General features: G+C 39.7%; 1 protein-coding gene across 1 annotated transcript in view; it reads right to left on the reverse strand.

The window, feature by feature from the left end:
- The window catches only part of ppp1r16b (protein phosphatase 1, regulatory subunit 16B), an 83,620-nt gene that overhangs the window by 57,149 nt on the left and 605 nt on the right, over positions 1-25,866 (reverse strand). The window lies entirely within an intron of this gene.

Below are 25,866 nucleotides of genomic sequence, written 5' to 3' on the forward strand. Positions count from 1 at the left end.
CCATTCAAACCCTTAGTGGCATGGTCTCAGCTAGCTGATGAAAGTTGCAAGCGAGAATTTCATCATCACTTGCGGCTGGGTTTTGCATCGTCCCCCAATCCTCCAGATGTTGAGGGGAAATGGGCGAGGTTTAGGACTGTGGCTCATACAGCTGCAATGGCTGCTTTGGGTACATGGTCCAGACCTCCCAAGAGACCCTGGCTGACAGAGGAGGTGTTAAAGCTGGCTGAGAAAAAGCAACAGGCCCACTCTCATCGGCTACAGCATCCCACGTCGGAGAATGAGGAGGCTTACCGCAGCCTTCGCTCGGAAGTTCGGAGAGCCGTGAGGCGCTGCAAAGATGTGAGCCGTGAGGCTCTGCCTCAGTGGCCCGTGATCACAAATCGCTCTTTAATTACATCAAAAAAGTAACCTGCAGCGCCACACCTATTACCATCATTAGGGGAAAGAACGGCGATCCAATCTCCGACCCCCAGGAACAGGTTTGCAGATTTACTGAGCATTTCTGTGAGGTCCTGAGGGAGGGGAAATCCCTCAGCCAAGAAAATGTGATAATTGCTGCTCACTCAGAGGAGGAGTTGGGGGTGCTGCTGCTGAACCTGGAGCTTGCCACTAAGAGCTGGGGCCTTACCATCAACCCCACCAAAACTAAGCACCTGCCTGGGTATTTTGTGCCATTGGACACTCCACTCCCCCAAATCCCAATTGGTGATAGAGCAGTTGTGGAGAGAGTGAAGAGTTTCCCATACCTGGGCAGTGTGCTCATGACCGGCTCCAGTTTAGCAGCGGAGGTCTCACTCTGAATCAGTCGAGCGGCATTATCTTTTCAAGCTACCTGGTCTGTCGCTCCGCAAAAAGCTTCAGGTCTTCTCAGCCACGGTCGTTCCCTCCCTTCTCTACGCTTGTGAAACGTGGACCCCGTTAATGGAACATCTTCGCCGGTTATAAACATTTAGGCTGACCTGCCTACGATCCATCCTGGGTTTAACCAGGCTAGATTGTGTGAGGAGCTCACAAATCCTTGAAAGATCTGAACAAAATCCCATCGGTGAGCTCCTCCGGCAGGCACGGCTGCGTTGGCTGGGCCATGTAGCCCGCATGCCCAACCACCACATGCCTAAAAAGCTTTTGTTCGGCCGGACTGAGGGGGCTAAACAGGCGCAGCATGGGTTAGAGAGGAGATGGAATGATGTGGTACAGGAGGATCTGGAGCTGAGTGGACTTGCCTCTGACTGGTACCAGCGGTGTCAAGATCGGCCTCTGTGGAGGAGGCTCGTGAAGGACGCTACTGGGCAGTTGGAGGCAGTCGCCCTCCAACAACAACGGAGGGCGGAGGAGCGACACTCACAACAATGAGCGGAGCGTCGGGTGGCTAAAGCACAGCAAGTTGCCACAGCAGGGGGCACAGGTGGTCCATCAGCCAGTCGTCTCAGTCAGTCGACCCGTGGCATCTGGGTCTGCCCTGTGACCTCCTGCCAGCAGGCTTTCGACACTTCACGTGGCCTCAAGGTACACATAGCCTGGCACAAGCATCATGGTGATGTCACCGCCACTTAGTGTCGAATGGTGGTTGTTGTTGTTGTTGTGTGTGTGTGTGTGTGTGTGTGTGCTTGTGTGTGTTTGTGTTTGCGTGTGTGTGTTGTGTGAGTGTGTGTGTGTGTGTGTGTTGTGTGTTTGTTGTGTGCTTGTGCATGTGTGTTGTGTGTTTGTGTGCTTGTGTGTGTGTGTGTCAGCGTGTAGTGTGTGTGTTGTATGTGTGAGTGTGTCAGCGTGTAGTGTGTGTGTTGTGTGTGTGTGCGCTTGTGAGTGTGTGTGTTTATGTGTGTGTTGTGTGTTTGTGTGTGTGAGTGTGTCAGCGTGCAGTGTGTGTGTTGTGTGCAAAATATTGTGGTATTTCTAATGGGAAGTAATGAGTCAACAAATATTGTCACAGAGCCATCAGTCTTGCCTATACATTTCTACATTAGTAACTAATTCCTTCACTGCAGGGAAGACTCGAGCCCAGGAGGAAGAATCCAGTTCAGGAAGAACAATTTTTTAAAACTGTACAGTTTTTGGATCATATTTAATTTGTGTTTTTATACATTTCCACTTTTAACTGAACATTTTAATTGCTTCCAGTGATTGGATTTTACTGTTTTGTTTGTAAAAATTACTTGAAAATACCTTGTGTGACAGAGTTTTCTACAAAGTGATGTTTTTGTGTGTTTTTTCACATTGAATCAACATTACTAGGATACATGTGACTGTCAGCGAGTCTCAGAAAGCAAATGTAAAACAATAGAGGACTTGCAGTACTGTACAGTCAAATTAACTAAACATGACATTTGACATTAGCATGGCATTATTATAATATTATTCATTATATATAGTAGATTAATATGGCATTATCATTAAACCTCTGTAAACTTTAATTTCCTCTCACGCAGTCTGATCAGATCACTCTCACGCTTCAAAAAGACATTCAATCTGTCGCGCAGAAAAGGCACGTCTGCAGGTTTCAGTTTCAGTTAACGCAGTTTCAGCCGAACTCATCGTATAACACCTGTGTCTGTTAGTGTGCAATCGTATTTTAGAGCTCCTTGTGTGCAGTGAAGCGATTTCCATTTGTATGCTTATGACACCGCATATTTGGATAGAATTTGAAAAAAAAAGTCTCTGATAAAAAAATCTCCGCGATGCACATTTTTGAACTGCAATGTATCGTGCAACAATAAACCGTCACACCCCTACTTTATAAACACTTATTTTACACTCTATTACTCACACACAGCTACGTCAGTGTTATGATTTCTAAAAAATTTACTACAATGCCTTATTTGAAAAACAACACTTGTATTACAGACTCACCTACATTTACACACTTATTCCAATGTGAATAGCTTTTGCGGCAGCTCACCTAATAGTGTTGGACATTTGACTCAGAAGTCTGAGGTTCAAGACCAGTCAAGCAAACAAACTGACACGTGAGATTAAAGTGTCATAGAAGCACCACAAAATTACGTGATTGCTTCAGAAAATGTGCTTTTTATGTTGCATTTGTTTTTAGATCACTATCGGTTAGGTTTAGGTGTTGGTTTAGGGGAAGGATGTCTGTTTTGTTCACCTCTCATTTATCTTTTAGATCACTATCGGTTAGGTTTAGGCATTGGTTAAGGGTAAGGATGTCTGTTTTGTTCATCTCTCATTTATCTTTTAGATCACTATCGGTTTGGTTTAGGCGTTGGTTTAGGGGAAGGATGTCTGTTTTGTTCACCTCTCATTTATCTTTTAGATCACTATCGGTTAGGTTTAGGCATTGGTTAAGGGTAAGGATGTCTGTTTTGTTCATCTCTCATTTATCTTTTAGATCACTATCGGCTAGGTTTAGGTGTTGGTTTAGGGGAAGGATGTCTGTTTTGTTCGTCTCTCATTTATCTTTTAGATCACTATCGGTTTGGTTTAGGCGTTGGTTTAGGGGAAGGATGTCTGTTTTGTTCACCTCTCATTTATCTTTTAGATCACTATCGGTTAGGTTTAGGCGTTGGTCAAGGGTAAGGATGTCTGTTTTGTTCACCTCTCATTTATCTTTTAGATCACTATCGGTTAGGTTTAGGCGTTGGTTTAGGGTAAGGATGTCTGTTTTGTTCACCTCTCGTTTGGTTTTAGATCACTATCAGTTAGGTTTTGGTTAAAGTGTTAAGTTAGGGAGGTACGTTTTACTCATTAAAACCTCCCTCTAATATTCACCTAAAAAACCTCATCTCATTACAACACCATTTCACTCGCTTTTGGTGCCTCCACTGGACATTTCACTAGGAAACTGCAGCCAAACGTGTAATCCAGCACGTAATTTTGGTTTGCAAAAATGTGGCCATATTCACGTCATTTTCATGAGACCAGGCTGCTTTCACTAGTGGCCTCAGACTTTTGGACCCCACTGTATATTTATCAGTGGTCCGTTTTACACAGATTACAGTCCAGATGCACTCTAAACTTTCCAAACAGCTTCAGCTTATGTAGATCGCAAAGTATGAGGTAATTATAATGAAAAAATACTAAATAAATAAATACAGAAGCACTTTCGTTGGTGAATATGCAGAACTTGATTCAAACTCGCGACTCCAGGGGTGGTAGTCAGTGTCAATACTTGCTGAGCTACCCAGGCCCCCGTGTCGAGCGTCTTTACACAAAACACCCTGCCGTTACATCTTTATGCAGTTATATTTAATGAGTAGTAGCATAAATGTCCCGATCTAAGGGGGAGAGATTGAAACCTGACGCACACTCTGTCACGGGACGCTCATCCCTTGAGTGCACACGCTTAATGCAGCTAGATTATAACGTGATGACTCGAGACTTATTAAATCATAATATATGTGTCACTGTGCATTTCTTATCATGAAGAAAATTGGCAATACGCAGCTTTATTAATAAGAGAGTGTTTAAGTTAAAGATGGATAGAAGTGAACAGAAAGGTGAGAGAGGGTAGTCTTCACCCCATTATACACCGCAACAAAATATGTTTTTGATTTGTTTTTGTTTTGGCTTGTTTTCCAATATAAATATCTAAAACTCCTTTAAAACAACATACATTTACTTTAGCAGATATACTGCAGAAGAAAGAAATATTATCTGAGAATGTTGAATATAATATTAAAAACACAAATATTTAAAATATCTAAAAATCCTTTAAAAAAGATGCATTGACCTGAGAAGCACCATATAAGATATTTAGACTTGCCTTTAGAGAATAGATCTTGAATAGAAGTATATTTTGTCTTTACTGCACTCGCAGAAGTATAATTGAAAAAATACACTTACAGTTGTGCTCAAAAGTTTGCATACCCTGGCAGAAATTGTGAAATTTTGGCATTGATTTTGAAAATATGACTGATCATGCAAAAAAACTGTCTTTTATTTAAGGATAGTGATCATATGATATACAAAATACATTTATATTTAAGATATATTCTCTTAAAGCAAGTCTAAATATCTTATATGTTGCTTCTCAAGTAAATGTATCTTGTTTTAAGGATTTAGATCATTTTAAATGGAAAACAAGACAAAAACACTTGATAACAAGAGGATTTTTTGCAGTGAATTTCTTTACTGAATTAAACAAAGTATTTTTTCCCTTTAATTCAGTGATTGTCATTTAGAAGTATTTTTAAAAGATGATTTTGTCCTCTTTATTGTTAGTAAGCACGTTTAATACAACCTTTTAAGTGGGGCAGAAGCTGAATAATCGATTAAGAGCTAATGATTAATCGTTGCAATAATCGCTCGAACAATCGCTCGAATAATCGTTAGATTAATTGATTATCAAAATAATCGTTAGTTGCAGCACTAGTTTTTATGGCACTTTCTGCTTCAAACCCCTCTGCAAATCCACACCAAGTAGGACAAGAAATTCAGCCTGAATACAAAACCTTCAAGGACATCAGAGAGAGAGAGAGAAAGACTGTCTGTAGGTGATTGGAAGTGTTTGTTCAGACTGCTTCTGGGTCAGTGTCTCCCCAGCTAGTGCAGTGAATCAGGCCAGCTATAAAAAAGACATGCAGGAAATGAATGAATAAATGCACGATGCTGCAGAGTAACAGATAGAGAGTGTGGTGTGGCAGAGGGGCTCAGGTTAGAGGAGAAAGGTGGAGTGATCCATGATTAAGACCAAAATCACACCTGGCAGATAAAGGTCAACACTGATAACAAGTCATTCTGCTCTAATCATAGCTAGCAGGCAAGCGAGGTGAAAGTTCCCGTATAAATAAAAACAGTATGGCTTTCCACACATGGTTCAGTACACATTTTCACCATGGTTCATCTCATGTCTAATATCCTATATATGTGAGAGAAAAAAAAACTCAAATGAGTATGAATTGTTAGTGTCCATTTTCAAGAGTAATTACGGCTATTCTTTCCATTTTACTGCTGTATTGAGAGGTAAAAGAAACTAAATGAATGTAACGAATGAAACAACAAAGATAATAACATGAGTACAATTAATGTTAAACGAGTGGTTGCAGTCAAATTGTGTGCTTTGAAGTCAGGAATGCTTAATTTGTAAAATCACTCTGCTCAAACATTGGTTATGCTGTCACATTAGTCTCAAAGTTCCTGATCGATGCATCCAGGGTAGAGGTTGACTGATATATATCGGTTTTGCCGATTAATCGGCACTGATAACAGATTTCTGGAACTATCGGTTATCGGCAAAAATCCACACCAATAGTTTTTCCCTGTTGCGTCCAGTGCTGGAGCGGCTGGGAAGGGTCCGCTGTCGTTATACAGTATGAGAGCGGCCTCTAGAGGCGAAATAAAAACTATCACTTCACTGATGCCTTGTGGTGTTCGTTTTGACACGAGACTACACTCTGCATGGAGCAGAACACTTCAGATGCAGATTTAAAACATCAACAACGAAAAGGTATGTATACAGTACACTACAGTACACGTCATATCATTACAAAGTAATTAATTTGTTGACTAGATGCTGCATTAGTAGAGAACAGCAGTATGTTTGCTGACAAGGCTGAGAGCACGCTAACATTAAAGCTAACCTCAAACGGATAGAACAATGTGACAAAAATACACGCAAGTCCTGCTCCAAATGTTTAAATGTCACGATTGTTCCCATCTATTTGCATTAGTTTATATCCAGCTGGTCATGTTTATGCATTCATTAGCCTGCTAAGTCGCATATTTAAAGCTAGTCCCATGAGAAAGCAAATTAATATCTTCATGCAGCCGAGAGAAACGTATAAACAAATCAGAAATGCAACTGATTTAAATTAAAAAATTTTATCCTCACCGTAATACGATGACTTCAGATCAATCACATTCTTGTGCTAAAAAAGGCTAGACACAGCACAACAAATACAGTTTAACGGAAAGCAGGCGTCTCAATATGCTTTTAAAGTTCTTTTTAATTACACACACCATCTAAAAAACAAAGGGAAACAAAGACGTTCGTCTAGCGTGCGTTTACATAGAAAAACAAATGGATGGTTGCAAAAGTGCTTGGAGTGAACAACCCCTTACAGTTGGTGGAGGTCTTTGGCCGTTGCGTCTTGCTCTCTTTATAAGCGTTTCTCAGATTAAACAATGAGTTGTTTAAATTCTTTGTCAGGAAAGATGTTCAACTTGGAAATGTGTGTATCAAGATCCTCACGTTCGGTTCCAGTCTGTTGTGTTTCGTCTGATTGAACAGCCCCTGACCTGTGCTCATAGTCTGAGCCGCTTCACCACCGAGTTCAGCCGAATACCACTGCTATCTGTGAATATTGCTACTCTACATACAACTTTACCGAATAAAAAACAATGTGATGGGATGGCCTGGGTATCTCAGCGAGTATTGACGCTGACTACCACACCTGGAGTCACGAGTTTGAATCCAGGGCGTGCTGAGTGACTCCAGCCAGGTCTCCTAAGCAACCAAATTGGCCCGGTTGCTAGGGAGGGTAGAGTCACATGGGGTAACCTCCTCGTGGTCGCTATTATGTGGTTCTCGCTCCCAGTGGGGTGCGTGGTGAGTTGTGCGTGGATGCCACGGAGAATAGCGTGAAGCCTCCACACGCACTACGTCTCCATGGTAACGCGCTCAACAAGTCATGTGATAAGATGCGTGGATTGACGGTCTCAGACGCGGAGGCAACTGAGATTCGTCCTCCACCACCCAGATTAAAGCGAGTCACTACGTCACCACGAGGACTTAAGAGCGCATTGGGAATTGGGCATTCCAAATTGGTTAAAAAAAGGGGAGAAAATAAAAAACAATGTGGTATTTCGCTGTTATTATGAAGCTTGAGTCTGGAGTAGTAGGAATCAGTGCAAGTGTAACATCATGTGAACTGTCTAATGAAGCATTGATTTTACCCCGATTTTACATTTGATTTAACATTTGAGAATATGGACCGACTAAAACTTTTAATTTATTTATTTTATGTGCATTAGTTGAAAATGAAATGCTCTTTTTTTAACAGCCAGGATAGGAATGTTCTATGCGATAATATAACGGTGCTGAATGGTTTATGTATTTACTGCGTCCTCTTGTGGACTTAAGAAACAACGTCAATTTAAAAATCAGCTGATTTTAAATTCAAATGTTAGTTCATATATATTAATATTTACATATTATTTCATTTTAAAAAGTACAATACATTTTCATGATTCAGTCAGTATTGTTTATTTTTGTAATAAAGTTCAGCACTATTTTACTTTGAGTGTTATTTTTTCATTCAGTATCAACTTTAAAAACTTTTCAAACTCGCCCCAGAATCTACAGCGCAAGACATAACAAGCTACACTAGGTGGGTTTCCATCCAACTATTTTTATGCACATTTTGAAACTGTACATTAGAAATCCTGAATGGAAACTAAATTCGCTTACAATTTAATGCGCTCGGAGGAGTTGGATTTTCTAGAGTTTTGCATTAGTTAAAATGCGCATTAAGGTGATGGAAAAGGTTTTAACCCGCAAAACGATGACGTGTTTTGACCATGCGTGCATGTGTTATGAGTGTGCGATAGCTTGATGTGACAAGCCCACCGAAAGGTCTGACCTTGGCACACAATTCTATGAACATAGCGCTAGTCATTCGGAAGTGTTTAACCCACAGCTGGTTGATAAAACGGGTTCTCACAATCCGCCAGAACAGTTTTGAGAGCGGACGCTCCCAGGTATGCGGAGGCTGGGGGTGTGTGGGCATCGCAGCTATTTCAGCCCACATTCTAACAGATATTACACTTATTCTGTGGTGTCTCATGGATACATTTAATAAAAGGAGATACTTGCTCCAATCTTGCAAATAAAACTCTCCCCAAAGCAAGGAGAGGTCATTCAGCTGCTCCAACATGACGAGGTGGCTCCCTCATGATAATGCGCATTACGAAGTGTATAGAAACGCACAACAATTCGTATTTTCTTAAGTCTAATTTTTAGAAATGTACTTAAAAAAATGCTAAACATTTTAGATGGAGATCCAGCAAGTGTAATCAGATTCCTACACAAATTACTCTTTTGAGCCGGCTCTTTTTAGTGAATCGACAATAATTTAAAATCTAGTCACCATTGGCAACAGTCGGGTTGTGTGCGTTCATATGCGGTTTCGTTAGATATCATCTTGTGAGTTATTGAATATATTTTTAGAGCACCAGTGTGTCTCGTGCCGCTTTTCACCCATTCTGCACCGCATGCGACAACAAACCAGCGCGAGAGAGTCGTGAACAAATGACTCTTTTGAACCGGATCTTTTTCATGAATCACCTGAAAAGAACTGAGGGTTTGAACTCAGGAGTTCAGGTTAGCAGTTTGAATTCACTTTCTCAGCGAATCAGCCATCAGTGTGTTCACAACTGGGAGTGCAGACATTTCAAAATAAGAGTCCCATTAGTGTATTTTGTTTATAATTAAAAGTCCCGTATTGTGTACCACTTTTTCTTCTGGTAATTATTAATTGGGATTGGAGTAGCACAATAAACTGCATCTGGAATTTCATTAATTTGCACTCTTGTAGTATCTGGCCATCTGGTAACAGAAAAGAAAGACTAAGGCAATATTTTAAAACAATTAAAATTATATATAAATATATATGATCAAGCTTTTGACACATATTCATTGATGCTCAAGAAGACAACACACTACTATATGCATACTATATGTAAATATCTGTAATGTATATTCTGAAGAGCAGTACTAAATAACAAAAAATCTTATCTCATATTTGTATAAATTATGAAAGGGGTGTGAACATTTATGAGACAAAGGAGCATGCAAACGTATCTTCTCAACTATACAGTTGTGCTCAAAAGTTTGCATACCCTGGCAGAAATTGTGAAATTTTGGCATTGATTTTGAAAATATGACTGATCATGCAAAAAAACTGTCTTTTATTTAAGGATAGTGATCATATGAAACCATTTATAATCACATAGTTGTTTGGTTCCTTCTTAAATCATAATGATAACAGAAATCACCCAAATGGCCCTGATCAAAAGTTTACATACCCTTGAATGTTTGGCCTTGTTACAGACACACAAGGTGACACACACAGGTTTAAATGGCAATTAAAGGTTAATTTCCCACACCTGTGGCTTTTTAAATTGCAATTAGTGTCTGTGTATAAATAGTCAATGAGTTTGTTAGCTCTCACGTGGATGCACTGAGCAGGCTAGATACTGAGCCATGGGGAGCAGAAAAGAACTGTCAAAAGACCTGCGTAACAAGGTAATGGAACTTTATAAAGATGGAAAAGGATATAAAAAGATATCTAAAGCCTTGAAAATGCCAGTCAGTACTGTTCAATCACTTATTAAGAAGTGGAAAATTCAGGGATCTCTTGATACCAAGCCAAGGTCAGATAGACCAAGAAAGATTTCAGCCACAACTGCCAGAAGAATTGTTCAGGATACAAAGAAAAACCCACAGATAACCTCAGGAGAAATACAGGCTGCTCTGGAAAAAGATGGTGTGGTTGTTTCAAGGAGCACAATACGACGATACTTGAACAAAAATGAGCTGCATGGTCGAGTTGCCAGAAAGAAGCCTTTACTGCGCCAATGCCACAAAAAAGCCCGGTTACAATATGCCCGACAACACCTTGACACGCCTCACAGCTTCTGGCACACTGTAATTTGGAGTGACGAGACCAAAATAGAGCTTTATGATCACAACCATAAGTGCTATGTTTGGAGAGGGGTCAACAAGGCCTATAGTGAAAAGAATACCATCCCCACTGTGCAGCATGGTGGCGGCTCACTGATGTTTTGGGGGGGGTGTGAGCTCTAAAGGCACAGGGAATCTTGTGAAAATTGATGGCAAGATGAATGCAGCATGTTATCAGAAAATACTGGCAGACAATTTGCATTCTTCTGCACGAAAGCTGCGCATGGGACGCTCTTGGACTTTCCAGCACCACAATGACCTTAAACACAAGGTCAAGTTGACCCTCCAGTGGTTACAGCAGAAAAAGGTGAATGTTCTGGAGTGGCCATCACAGCCTCCTGATCTTAATATCATCGAGCCACTCTGGGGAGATCTCAAACGTGCGGTTCATGCAAGACTACCAAAGACTTTGCATGACCTGGAGGCATTTTGCCAAGACGAATGGGCAGCTATACCACCTGCAAGAATTTGGGGCCTCATAGACAACTATTACAAAAGACTGCACGCTTTCATTGATGCTAAAGGGGGCAATACACAGTATTAAGAACTAAGGGTATGCAGACTTTTGAACAGGGGTCATTTCATTTTTTCATTGTTGCCATGTTTTGTTTTATGATTGTGCCATTCTGTTATAACCTACAGTTGAATATGAATCCCATAAGAAATAAAAGAAATGTGTTTTGCCTGCTCACTCATGTTTTCTTTAAAAATGGTACATATATTACCAGTTCTCCAAGGGTCTGCAAACTTTTGAGCACAATTGTATATACTGTTTATTAAACCTCAGATTAATGGGTTATCAGCTATCTTCCTTTTCTTCAGCTTTCTGTCGTGTTTCTGAACAGCAATCTAAATCAAGAAAATCTGTGATTTGGCTACTAAAAACAGCCATTTGGTTCCTTAATGTTTCAGTTTAGGAGCCAATGGCTCCTAAGTCATTTTTTTAATCTGGAGCCCTGAAATACAAATTAAGTTTTGTTGTAGTCTGCAAAAATTATTCTAAATGGACTACCTGGCAATTAAATATTTCATAAAAAATAAAAAAAATACCATTCTTTAAAAAGCACTTTTAAACATGCATACAGTATTGTTTATTTGTCTCATGTCTGTAAAATCCACTTGTAAAATGCAATAAAAAACAATTAAAAAAAATAAAATGGGCAGTAAGAAATCTGACTGGCTGGTACATTTTTTCATCTGCCAGCCACCGTGGCTTGTGGGCTAAAACGTTAATTTCAGACCCCGGGTGCATCTCTAAAAGTGATTTTGAAAGTATTTATTGAACCAATCTGAAACAGTGAACCATACAAACCAAAACTGTGAGAAATTCTAAATGTTTCATCCCTACAGGCACAACAAAACAGCTTCCTTTATCAATCAACCAAATGTGAAACCACTGTGTTTTAAGTGCTCACAACCCTGATAAATCCAGCAGAAAAGGTGGCATTCCTCACAGTGTGCGGTACAGGAAAGAGGCATGTGTTTGATTTGTCTATTTCAGGCCGCTGTGACGGCTGCTGACCGCATCTGTACATCACCCCCAGTGCGGTGACATCACTAGACCCGTTAATTTTGGGGAAAAGATTATGCGTTTATTTTTGAAAGATGTGGACACGCCAAACCCTCCACTGCTAGACTATTGTTTCTATTGTGACTCCACCGTCTGTCTGTGCACAAAACACACATGGCCGAACAAACCAGACAGTCCACGCCATTCTAGAGACTTCTATGTGTTTTAATACACTCTGACTTCACGCAGCAGAATAGAGAGAATATCATGGAAAATAAATGCACCACAATGAAAAGCAAATCTTAAAGGGATAGTTCACCCAAAAATGAAACTTCAGTCATCATTTACTAACCCTCATTTCTCTCCAAACCTCTAAGACTTTCTTTCTTCAGTGGAACACAATAGAAAATATTTTGAAGAATGTCTAAACTGTTTTTGTCCATACAATGAAAGTCAATGGGGTCCAAAACAACACTGAACTTCATCGACTGGTTTCTATTCTCATCATCAACAGGAGCACCACCAGCTGCAGCAGTTTATTACTGCTTATTGCAACTACGATATACTTTGTTGAATGGTTTTTCATTATTCATACATTTTACATTCAAAATTGAATTTAAGTGTTCGAAAACATATTTCAAGAGGGATAAAATGCTCTTTGTATAAATGACAGTTAATAGCGTTGGTTATTTCTTTATGCCCTTTTGTATTTCTTTATTCACCTTCCAGATTTCAGACCTTATTCACGCTAGCGCCATCTTTGATTTTTAATGGGAATGACAACAAGGCTGTGAGGGATAGATGTACAGTCTCTTCAACGGGCTGTACTGCAGTTTAAAGTGTTTTTGCATCGTTCTGCGGACAAAACATTGATAAAAAATCTGTCCAAGAACATTAAGTATACAAAGAACATGGGGGCCTGGGTAGCTCAGTGGTAAATTACGCTGGCTACCACTCCTGGAATTTGCTAGTTCACTAGTTCGAATCCCAGGGCGTGCTGAGTGACTCCAGCCAGGTCTCCTAAGCAACCAAATTGGCCCGGTTGCTAGGGAGGGTAGAGTCACATGGGGTAACCTCCTCGTGGTCGCTATAATGTGGCTCGTTCTCGGTGGGGTGCGTGGTGGGTTGAGCGTGGTTGCCGCAGTGGATGGCGTGAAGCCTCCACACACGCTACATCTCCGTGGCAACGCGCTCAACAAGCCATGTGATAAGATGCGCAGGTTGACGGTCTCAGACGCGGAGGCAACTGGGATTCATCCTCCGCCACCCAGACTAAGGCAAATCACTATGCGACCACGAGGACTTAGAGCGCATTGGGAATCGGGCATTCCAAATTGGGAGAAAAAGGGGAAAAATCAAAAAACAACAAGAGTTGTGGAAAATCAGATGTGATCTAGGAGGATCATACCACTTTATACCGTTTGTGTCATTGAAGAGACTGTACATCTATCCCTCACAGCCTCGTTGTCATTCCCATTAAAAATCAAAGATGGCGCTAGCTTGAATAAGGTCTATTCTGATTGGCGAGATCACATCAGTGTGCAAAAGAAGTGAACTGTACAAATTCTGAGTAAAAAGAATATATAAATACTACAGTACAGTAACGACGGTAACGCCTTCCAAAACAGTCAGAAATCTAGAGGTAACCATTGATAACCATCGCAATTTAACAGACCACATCTCAAAGACAACACAATCATGTAGATTTACACTCTACAACATCAGGAAGATAAGACCCTTCCTCTCTGAACATGCCACACAACTGCTTGTTCAGTCACTTGTCATAACTAGACTGGACTACTGTAATGCTCTCATTGCAGGCCTCCCTGCATGTGCAATTAGACCCCTGCAAATGATCCAGAATGCAGCAGCACGTCTGGTCTTTAATGAACCAAAGAGAGCACATGTTACACCACTCCTTGTCTCTCTCCACTGGCTGCCGGTTGATGCACGTATCAAATTCAAGGCTCTGATGCTGGCATACAGAAGTCACTGGGTCTGCTCCAGCATACCTAAAATCATTTCTGCAGAGCTACGCGCCCACTAGAAGCCTAAGGAACGTCGCCTTGTTGAACCAACACAAAGAGGCACCAAAACACTTTCCCGGACTTTCGGTTACAACGTACCACGTTGGTGGAATGACCTTCCCAACTCCATCTGTGAAGCTGACTCACTTTCTGTCTTCAAAAAATGACTAAAAACACATCTTTTCCATGAGCACTTAACCAGTTACTAAAATAAAAAATAAATAAAAAAAAAATTCTTGTTGCACTTTAATCTGTCTTGAATACTATTCTGATAATAGTGAAACTTTGTACTACAGCACTTTTCATACCACTGTCTCCTTAAGACGATTCACTTATGTTTTCCTCTTTTGTAAGTCGCTTTGGATAAAAGCTTCTGCCAAATGAATAAATGTAAATGTAAATAAAAAAGGCATCATGCCGCGATTTAGAAATCGCACATGCTCATGTCATGTCGCAATTTTATTCCAATTAATTGTCCATTTGCTTTTAAGTTTTGCTCCCAAACCTGAACAAAACAGCAAAGGTTTTTCAATCAAAACAGAAATGCACTTGAGTTTTTCTGTTGCATCAAGAGAAATGCAAAGAATGCAAGGTGCCCGCTGAACTCCTGCAGGGACAAGCACCAATGAGAAATGAATGCAGATATTATGGGAGAATTAAACTTTAAAAGTGTTTTATTTCTGCAAAAAAATACTTCAGCAGTAGCGGTTCACTTCCATACATGAGTCTGGATTGCTTTCATATCAGTTGTTTTGATGGGCGCAGTGTTCGAGTACCTTGATGGAAAAAAGCTAATTGATTTTGTGATTCAATCTGGTGATGCTAGTGGCACAGAAAAGACAAACTTCAGCTTTCGGCATCATGTCAATGAGTGACTGCAGTTTTGGCATCGTCAGCACATTTCTCATTCTCTCTGTTTCTCTCAAACATTTCCTTATTGCTGGTGAACTCCATTATCTACTGATTTCCTGCCAACTTGCCCGTGTCCTCCACAGAGGCTATCAGTCCAACCCTGTCGATGATTATGTCACTTTCAGACACGTGCAGACCTAATTTCTCCATAACAATCTCCCACATACCCCCATCCTCACTGTAACCGTCCTGTTATCTCCTCCAAACGGCTTCTAAATGTCAAATTAAATTGAAGACATGCCAAGCGATTCTCTCTAGATTTAAAGCTAATTAAAAAACGGGTACTCTCTCGTCTGGTTCTGAAGCAGAGGATGCTGGGAGATAATAGTTCCTTTTTGGCAGCTTTTAAAGCTCAAGCTTAACGCATGATTACTCTCATCAATATTTCATACTAGACAGACATCTCAACACAGCCGGAGGAGAAAGTTGACAAAAAGTTGACAAAAAGCAAACTCATCGGATCTTACAGATGTAACACTGGTGTTGGTGGCTGAGAAGCTGAATCTGCTGTCGCCTCTGAATAATGAGGCCAGACACGCATATACTCACACGCACAGATGACATACAACTAGTGCTGTGTAAAACTGCTCTGCCAGCGAGTAATGCAAACTAACCTGTGCTTTCAAACACACACACACACACACTCCTGCGGCTGAGATACAGCAGGGCTGGTACAGGAAGGGACAAGAAAAGATTGCACTTGTTGGAAAAGGAAACACTCAAAATACCAATCCTGATTCAGCTTAACCTGTGGGGTAAGACAACACACACACACACACACACAGAAATACACAATCCCACAGATGGGAAGCTGGTAGGCGGTTACTATCTATTTCACACCTTTCTGAAGGCCTGTTCTGAAAGTTCCTTGTAGAGAAAGCTGTTTAAGTCTCTTGACTGATAACTAAACTTCTTCAACCAACGCTACATGCACGGGGATTTTCAACTTGAATCTCACATTAAAATAAACACTCTTTTTCATGTTTTATAAATTCAATCACTATGTGTACACAACTCATTTGAAAGAAATATTGTGGGGTAGACACAAGTTCCTGTAACGACCAGCTAGGGCTGTCTAATTCATCTAATAAATCAAGATTAGGGATGGGCATTTTCAAGTAATTTTGAAGTCGAGTACTCTAATCCACACACACAAAATAGTCCTCAATTTCTTCTATATAAAAGTGTAAGTTAAAAATAAAAAGTATGGCACATATGTGAAATGTTACCAAGAACTGTTCAAAACAAACTAATATGCTTTCCTTATACGAAAAAAATTAAAGAGCACCTATTGTGGTTTTTAAACGTTCCTAATTTGGTTTTAAAGGTCTCATACATTAGATCTACATGCATCCAAGGACAAAAAACACTTTAATTTGCTCATAATTTAAATTGCAGCATTACCTTTTATTCCCAGTGTCAAAAACGACTCGTTCAATGATCCGTTCTAAAGGATTCATTCTAAACTCCTCCTTTCAGAGAGCCTACTCTGCTCTGATTGGTCAGATGTCCCAGTCTGTTGTGATTGGTCTACCGCTTACAGTACATGTCGGAAAGGAAACGCCCACTACCATATCCGAGTTTCAGCTCCGACTGAAAAAATGTCTGTTTTACCTTACCAATTTGAGCCCAATCCGATAGTGATACATCGGAAGATCAACCAAAACCACCATCGCAAACATGACGAGAACAGGACGTTTCTCTGTGGTAAGTTTATATGTAGTTTGACAATAACGTGAGTTAGCCGGTTAGCATAGGCTAACGGCTAACAGGCTAACAGCCAGTAAACAGACCAGAGGCGGGTTTTTTGTTACCAAATTACGTAGGTTAGTACAGGAAGTAAGTCTGGAATTACTAACGACTCGTTTCAGGTGTTCAGAATCGGTTCTTTCTTTTGGGAGTCAATAACTCCATTTGTCGTGCACTTTGATTTTTGAAACTTTGCAGACTTTTTTTACATTCACAAACAGCTATATAACACACTACATGAAAGGTAATATTTGAAAAACCATAATAGGCGCTCTTTAAATGAACAATATGCATTAATAAAAATGAGGGGAAATTATTTTTTAAAATAACAGTAAAACACATTTGCACTCACCCAGAGATTACACAGAAACTAAGGGTAATGAACGAACATTAACTCTGACACAAAGAATATAACATTTTTATCATTTCCCATTTTATTTTTCAGAAAAACAAGTGGTTAAAGTTGGCTTTTTTATAAAATGCGCTCTGTGTTGAGAGATTTAACACACATACACACATACTGGTTTGATCAGCTTCGGGTTTCTCGCAACACTTCACATTTCCACCATAAAAGCAGATCCTCATTAGTCGGTTTGCATGACTCCATCAAGAATCAAAATATTACTAGTATTGCCACACTGGCTTTGCTTTCTAAAGCACAGACGCCATCATATCTTCTTCTCTCATCCAACACCTCGACCACACATATCCACAGCGCCCCCCAGTGGACTCAACAGAGATTTGATGAGAGATCACGGCAGGGAAATGCAGAAAGGAAAATCAGTTTGTGATATTCGAGTAGCGTTTTTAATATTCGATCTGGTGCAGAACGAGTACTCGATTAGTTGCATACTTGTGCACATCCCTAATCAAAATTACAATTACAGTTGCCAAAACTAATCATGAAAACTGTCAAATTACAGCATTCAATTGAGGTCCATTTACCATGTGTTTTTTGCAGCAGTGGAGCATTAACTAATCACGGCCAAATCTTCTGCTTGTTTTCTGTGTATAATTTTGTCAAAATTTAAGAGGACCAATGTAAAACAGACTGTTTAGACCCCATCTTGATTTACTGATGTATAAAATTAGCAATAGGAATAAATGTATTATTTTGTTTTGTAAGTATAGCCTGCATAAAGAATATGGCATGCAGATATGCCACAGATAAAATAAGTATTTTAATGTAAGTTCTATGAATTGAAATTAACTGCAATTACAACAAATGAAAAAATCAACGATTATAATCTGTCAATAGTGCAGCCATACTATCAACAGCATGTTGTCAGTTATCTCAGGAAAAGAACTTATACTTAGGCCTGTCGCAAAATCTTTTTGCCCAATTCCCACTACTTAGTAGGTCCTCGTGGTGGCGCAGTTACTCGCCTCAATCCGGGTGGCGGAGGACAAGTCTCAGTTACCTCCGCTTCTGAGACCGTCAATCCGTGCATCTTATCACGTGACTCGTTGTGCATGACACCGCGGAGACTCACAGCATGTGGAGGCTCATGCTACTCTCCACAATCCACGCACAACTCACCACATGCCCCACTGAGAGCGAGACAGGCAGCTCAGCAAATATTGAAGCTGACTACCACACCTGGAGTCATGAGTTTGAATCCAGGGTGTGCTGAGTGACTCCAGCCAGGTCTCCTAAGCAACCAAACTGGCCCGGTTGCTAGGGAGGGTTGAGTCACATGGGGTAACCTTCTCGTGGTCGCTATAATGTGGTTCTCACTCTCGGTGGGGAATGTGGTGAGTTGTGCATGGATGCCGCGGTGGATGGCGTAATGTCTCCACGGTAACACGCTCAACAAACCACATGATAAGATGCGCGGATTGACGGTCTCAGATGCGGAGGCAACTGAGATTCATCCTCCACCACCCGGATTGAGGCGAGTCACTACACCACCACGAGGACTTAGAGCGCATTGGGAATTGGGCATTCCAAATTGGGGAGAAAAAGGAAAAAATAAATAAATAAATAAATAACCGTCCAATCGATCGCGGTTATTTGAGACAACCGTGATTATTGGGCATTCAAATTACAATCTTTAAACGATCGTATAATGGCAAATGTTACTGGTTCATATACGCAGTGTTAATGACATGCAGTGTGGCACAGAGGAGATGCACACTTACTCTATTTCTGTGGCGTAATTAAATGATGAAATGAAATCTCTCAAGGATTTGCTTCATGAGAAATAAGTGCTTGTCATTTTAATCAGAGCATTAAAATAATGTGTGAAAGGGACAAATAAATATTTACTATTGCATAATAATATACATATAAAATTGATATTTTATTAAAAATATATATACAAAATATGAGTTCAAAAAACAAGTGTAAATGTAAAATTGACCAAAACTAAAGTTTACCAAAAATAGACATGTTTTAATTGTTTAGAAATATTTTTATATTTATTTTATTCTTCATTCATAAGTTTTTAAAGCCTTAAATGGAAATCATAGTTTATCACTATTTTATTATTTGATGTTAAATATGTAAAAATTACTTCTTAATGTGTATGAAGCACACATGCAGAAAAAAAACACACCTTAAAAAAATCTGACAATTTATATGGCAATTAATTGTGAAACCCCTTAACAAGACAATTAATCGTTATAATCGCAATTATTTGTTTGACGATTAATCGTCAGCCAAATTTCATAATTGTGACAACCCTATTTAGACTCATATCTTCGACTGATGAACCTTAAACCTTAACAAACATGACTGTATCACAATTACATAACAAAACGACAGTTTCTCCCTCTACTATAATTCATGTTTATATTGTACTGATTGTGTTCGCAATAAGTATAAGCAAGAGGTTATATGGCGTCAACAACACAGTGCTAAATCTGGTGGTTTGTTTAGTTTGCATCAGATTCAAAACATTGAATCAATGGTGAGGTTTGTCCATTGCATGCAACTTGAACATGACTGCACACAACACAAGGAATAAAACACGAATCTGCTCCCTTATAGTGAGTTCTGAGAGCGGTTGTGTGTGTGTTGGCTCAACTTCACCACGCAACAATGCAAGGAAAAGTCTTCTAGCGTGTCACAGTGGCACCGGCAGCTTCCTCACACACAAGTTACTGGCCCGGCCTGTGAGGTTCCTGTACAGGATGTAACACTGTATCTGATTGGCTGAGAGTCCTCATGAACACAATCTCACATGGTAAAGTGACATATGTAAACACAATCACATTCATATATGCAATCTGACTGCACTGCAGTGGTATGGAGGACATATTGGGTAAGAAGAGAATATCTCAGTGTGAGTAAACACACATACACACACACAGGACAACAAACATGCATCTGTACCTCTGCAGCGTCACAATGCCATGCACCACAGCCCAATGTTTTGCCGGGAGTCTCTAGAGTTTGTCATGGCCGGACAAAACATTGAATCTTTGCTCGTTCTTCAGAGTAAACTTGAGGTGATTTTGACTGTTCATAAAGGGAACGCTAAATAATAATTGTTTTGTTGCATGTTATATTAGGGCTGCAAGATTGACAATAATCATAGGCCTAATTGACGATTATGTGCCTTTTTTTGTAATTAACATTTTTTATTGATTCAAAAAGAAAGCACAACAGAGAAAAACACAACATATACACACCGAATCAACATTTCACTTTTAACACTCATTAATATCCTTCCCAAACACCAACCCCACCCTACCCCAAAGAACACCCCTGTGGTCACATAAAATAATACACACACACACACACACACACACACACACACACAAACAATAAAATAAAAAAATTAAAAAAAATAAAAAATATATAATAAATATACATAATTAAACTTAACATCTCCCTCCTCATCCCTTCTCCTAGAGTCCTCCAAAACTGCCAAATACCTACCCCACTTCCTGAAAAATAAGTCGTCCCGCCCCAGCCTTCCATCTATCATCCTCTCATAAGCCGCCACCCTCCCCATCTCCGCACACCACTCTGGAAATGGTGGCGCTCCGTCTGACTTCCATCCCCTTAAAATAATCTGTCCACCAATCATCACGCTAGTCAGAACCCAATTCTTTATATATTTGTCACACGAATTTATAACTTCCCCATCGCCCAAAATGCAAAGTCTGGGGCAAAGTAAAATTTGAGTGTCCAGAATGTCACGCAAATAATTCTGAATCTTTAACCAAAAATCTTGGATCTTAACGCATCCCCAAAAAACATGGGCTGTGTCTCCAACTTCTGATTGGCATCGCCAGCATGTGGGTGTGTCTTTAAGACCAAGCCTGTATAATCTAGAGGGGGTCCAATGACGATTATGTGCCTTGATATTGTAACTGCGATTCATTTTTGATTAATAGAATTCACACAACAACACTTATTTGTTGTGAGACAAATGCATGCCTATTCTGTATGTAGGCTACACATCCAAAACAAGTTAAAAACTGTTCCAGAATTAATTGAATTGCTGTTTTGTACATCATCGAGTAAAAGCATTGCCTCAGACCCAGTCCACACTAATCTGTTTTCATTTGAAACACATTGATTTCACTACGTTTACGCCACTCATCCACACTAGAAAGGCGTTTTCCTCCACCGTAAGCAGAGACTTTTGAAAACGTTCTCCATGACCGCACACCTTTGAAAACGATGACGTTAGGAAGTTTTTCAACTTTAACGGATTAGTGTGGACGTGGCCTAAATGCTTCAATCAGCATGAAATCAAGACTGTTATTCAAATTTAGAATAAAACCAAACACAGAAAGCACTGTAATTAATCACAACGCTCAACATGTAGGCTAAACAGAAAATAAACAACAGGAGTAGACCTAAAATGAATACTATAGGTTAATTGATACTTTTTGACACATTTAATAAATGTATGCTGTGTAACTGTAATCTTGATTATTTATTCAATTAACTGTGGAGCTCTATGTCATATAGACAAAGTAGATGCAACAATTTTAACTGAATGTTTCTCATCATCATTTTTTGCTCCTATTGGTTATTAATTAGATGGCTGTCTTACGGTATGAACACTCATCAATGTGCCCTGTGATGAAAGAAATCATTTACAATCCCCAAAAAGTGTCTCAGACTGCAAAATCATGGCAAAAATCTATGGGTGTCCCGATACATTGATACTTCCTTTTCGGTACTATTTTAAATATAATACAATTTATTTTTATTAATAGTAGTGGTAGTAGTATTACAGTGAATGTTACATAACTATACAATAGTGATATATTTCCTTTTTTGGGAATGCCCAATTCCCAACGCGCTCTAAGTCCTCGTGGTGGCGTAGTGACTCGCCTCAATCCGGGTGGTGGAGGACGAATCTAAGAGACCGTCAATCCGCGCATCTTATCACGTGACTCTCGCTCTCAATGGGGCGTGTGGTAAGTTGTGTGTGGATCGTGGAGAGTAGCATGAGCCTCCACATGCTGTGAGTCTCCGCGGTGTCATGCACAACGAGTCACGTGATAAGATGCGCGGATTGACGGTCTCAGAAGCGGAGGCAACTGAGACTTGTCCTCCACCACCCGGATTGAGGTGAGTAACCGCGCCACCACGAGGACCTACTAAGAGTAGTGGGAATTGGGCATTCCAAGTTTGGGAGAAAAGGGGATAAAAAAGAAAAATGTGTGAATGTGAAGAAATTAGGACAGAAATATTTACTAATGCATAATATATTATAAATAAAAAACAATATTTAAAAAATTACATTTTATAAAAATATATGATATAAAATACAGGAGTTCCAAAACAACAGTGTTAATGTAAGCCTGACCAAAACTAAATTTGACCAAAAAGAGAGACATATTTTAAGTATGTAGAAATATTTTGATATTTAAACATTTTACATTTATACATTTATAAAGCCTTAAAATGAAATCATATATCCCTATTTTATTATCTGATTATCTTTTAAGTTAAATATGAAATGTGACAATTAATCGTGAAAGCCCTAAACCAGACAATTAATCATCAGAATCCCAATTATTTGTTTGACAATTAATCATCAGCTAAACTTAATAATCGTGACAGCACTAGGCGGAGCTTTTATTTTGGAGTGTAGCCCTTTCTGTTTCTGTGTGTTTTTGATGGTAGCTTCTCACTGCTGGAAAAGCAGGTCGCTACGTGACCCAATGTGATTAGTAAAACGCAAAAGGCTGCTATTTAATTAAATAAATACGTAGTCTGTAAGTGCCTTGAGATATAAGTGATTAGTGCTCTGCTCGCTGTCATTTGCTACAAACAGTGCATGCGATGCTCATGATGGTGTTTTCCGTGTATGAGCCAAGGAGCTGTAAAAGAAATTAGCAGCTAACACCGGCTCCACACATTCAGAAGCACTCACATTTGAAGCACGCAGCACATGCAAACTATATACTTATCTCTTTAATTCGCAGCCTTTGCAGTTTAATAATCACACTAGAACAATTTGTGCACTGAATGTTTACGGAATGACATTCGTACATCAGATGGTATAGTTGTTTTGGTATCGGAGCATTTTTACAAGCACGAGTACAAGTACATGAGCTCGGTATCATACCCGATTTCAAAACCAGTCTCAGTATTGGGACATCCCTACAAAAATCAGTGTGTAGCAGCAGTGCATCTCTAAACCTAAACTAGACACACACACACACACACACACACACACACACACACACACACACACACAGTGTGTCTTAATCTGGTTAAGCTTTAAGCCTCAATGTAAACAGGTCTGGCCACAGATTACAGACACACTCTATACTCCGGTCACTTTAAACTGAACATCACCATGGGTAAAGCTACTTATGGATTTTACAAAACCTCAGACGCCCACACTGCTCATAAAACAGCTTTTGATGTCAATCACCATGTGTAGAGCATATTAATGATAAATAAAAGACTTCCCGGAGTACTCCTGCTGCTAATATTACTTGAGTAACTCATTTCTGCTTATGGAATTATTCAACAGCACAAACCCATCCACAAACACAAATTAAAAGACCAACACACACACACACACACACACACACACACACACACACACTTTGCAGCAGTTAAGATACCAAACCAACAGATACCCTTGAGAACATCAGAGGTATCACTGGATAACAGGAAGTCTGGACATGTTCACAAGGCAACTATTTACATGAAGCACATTAATAACGGGTTGATAAGCAAACTAGCAATTAAAATGGGAGGCATTTCTGCAGCAGAATGAAACAGGATGAAATATGTATTGTCTGCTGGCTGTCAGTGTGAATTTAAGCATGCAAAACAGCGCCGCAGGTAGACACGCTATGACAGAACATCTGCAAGCGGTTCAGACTCTTCATGAAGCAGCTAAAGGATGTGAGGATGCATATTCAAACACTCACACAGCTCACTTCACAAGAGGTCACAAAGAAGCTGTCTCACAAGTGCACCTGTTCACATCATCTCATGTGCCACTAAACCTTCCTGTTTAAACGACAGCATCTTTAATATTGTATAAAACTGTAACCAGCCATCTCAGACTTTAAAATGCAAACCGTGTCAGTCCTCCTTTGACTGAATGTTCTGAAAAGAGTCACATTTTTGAGCAAAGTTATCAGACTATGAATGCATGTTTACAACATTGAACAATAAATTAGTCAAATAATGCAAAGCAACCATTAACGAGTCCGACCTGAAAGTCCAGAGGTTTCATTCAGAGAGAAAATGGCTTAGCTACAGCAAGTATACATCCGAAGCAGATCAAAATGTACATTGTTTTGATGATGCCTTGTTTGGATGAGGTGTCAAGGAGTTACGCCTCTAAGGATTTTTCTTTCGCAGAGAAAGAGTCATAAAATAATTTTAGCTCAGACGACTGACATGGAGACGAAGGTCCATTACAAGAGCCCTTCATATATTAAATTCCATGTAAATACCATTGTACATAAATATGTTAATCATTTAGCATCTTGACATATACTGTAGTACCATCTAAAAGCATTACTGTACAAGGTACGCCACTTCCTGTTGAGTTTATACCAGTGAAGGAGTTCCAAGTAGTACCATGTTACAATCATGGTTTTAGACATGATACCATGGCAATGTCATTTAAAAGTAGGGCTGCACGTTTATGACAAAAATCGTAATTCGTAACTGTCAATTATTTCCGTTGATATTGTAGTCACAATTATTTATTTCTATTAATACACTGTAAAAATGTCTGTAATTTTAATGGTAAAAGAATGTAAAAATGCTACAGTAAAAAAAACGTAAATTGGTTAACGAGTAGTTACCGTAAAATATATGTTAAAAAATGTTCATGTATTTAAAAAGACAATACATGTAGTTTTACAATAAATTAAATTTTTTAGATGTAAAAAAGTATGATTTTTGCATATAATTAACGGTTAAAATTTATATTATGTTTAACAAGAGAGTACATGTACTTTTTACGGTAAATTATTTTTTATTTTATTTATTTTTCTCCCCAATTTGGAATGCCCAATTCCCAATGTGCTCTAAGTCCTCGTGGTGGCGTAGTGACTCGCCTCAATCCGGGTGGCGGAGGACGAATCTCAGTTGCCTCCGCGTCTGAGACCATCAATCTGCGCATCTTATCACGTGACTCGTTGAGCGCGTTACCGCGGAGATGTAGCGTGTGTGGAGGCTTCATGCTATTCTCCGCGGCATCCACACACAACTCACCACGCGCACCACCGAGAGCGAGAACCACATTATAGCAACCACGAGGAGGTTACCCCATGTGACTCTACCCTCCCTAGCAACCGGGCCAATTTGGTTGCTTAGGAGACCTGGCTGGAGTCACTCAGCACGTCCTGGATTCAAACTCGCGACTCCAGGGGTGACAGTCAGCGTCTTTACTCACTGAGCTACCCAGGCCCCATGGTTAATTATTGTTAAAATGACGGTAAAAAACAATAATCGGGCGTTCCCAGGTCACTATTAATGAACTTCATGTCATCATGTGCTCTTCTGTAATTAGTACGGTGATTAACAATACCTTATAAAGTAAAAAGCAGATTTTTACAGTTTCATAAGTTTTATT

The sequence above is a fragment of the Myxocyprinus asiaticus genome, chromosome 12 (assembly GCF_019703515.2).
Source record: "Myxocyprinus asiaticus isolate MX2 ecotype Aquarium Trade chromosome 12, UBuf_Myxa_2, whole genome shotgun sequence".
Taxonomy (NCBI): domain Eukaryota; kingdom Metazoa; phylum Chordata; class Actinopteri; order Cypriniformes; family Catostomidae; genus Myxocyprinus; species Myxocyprinus asiaticus.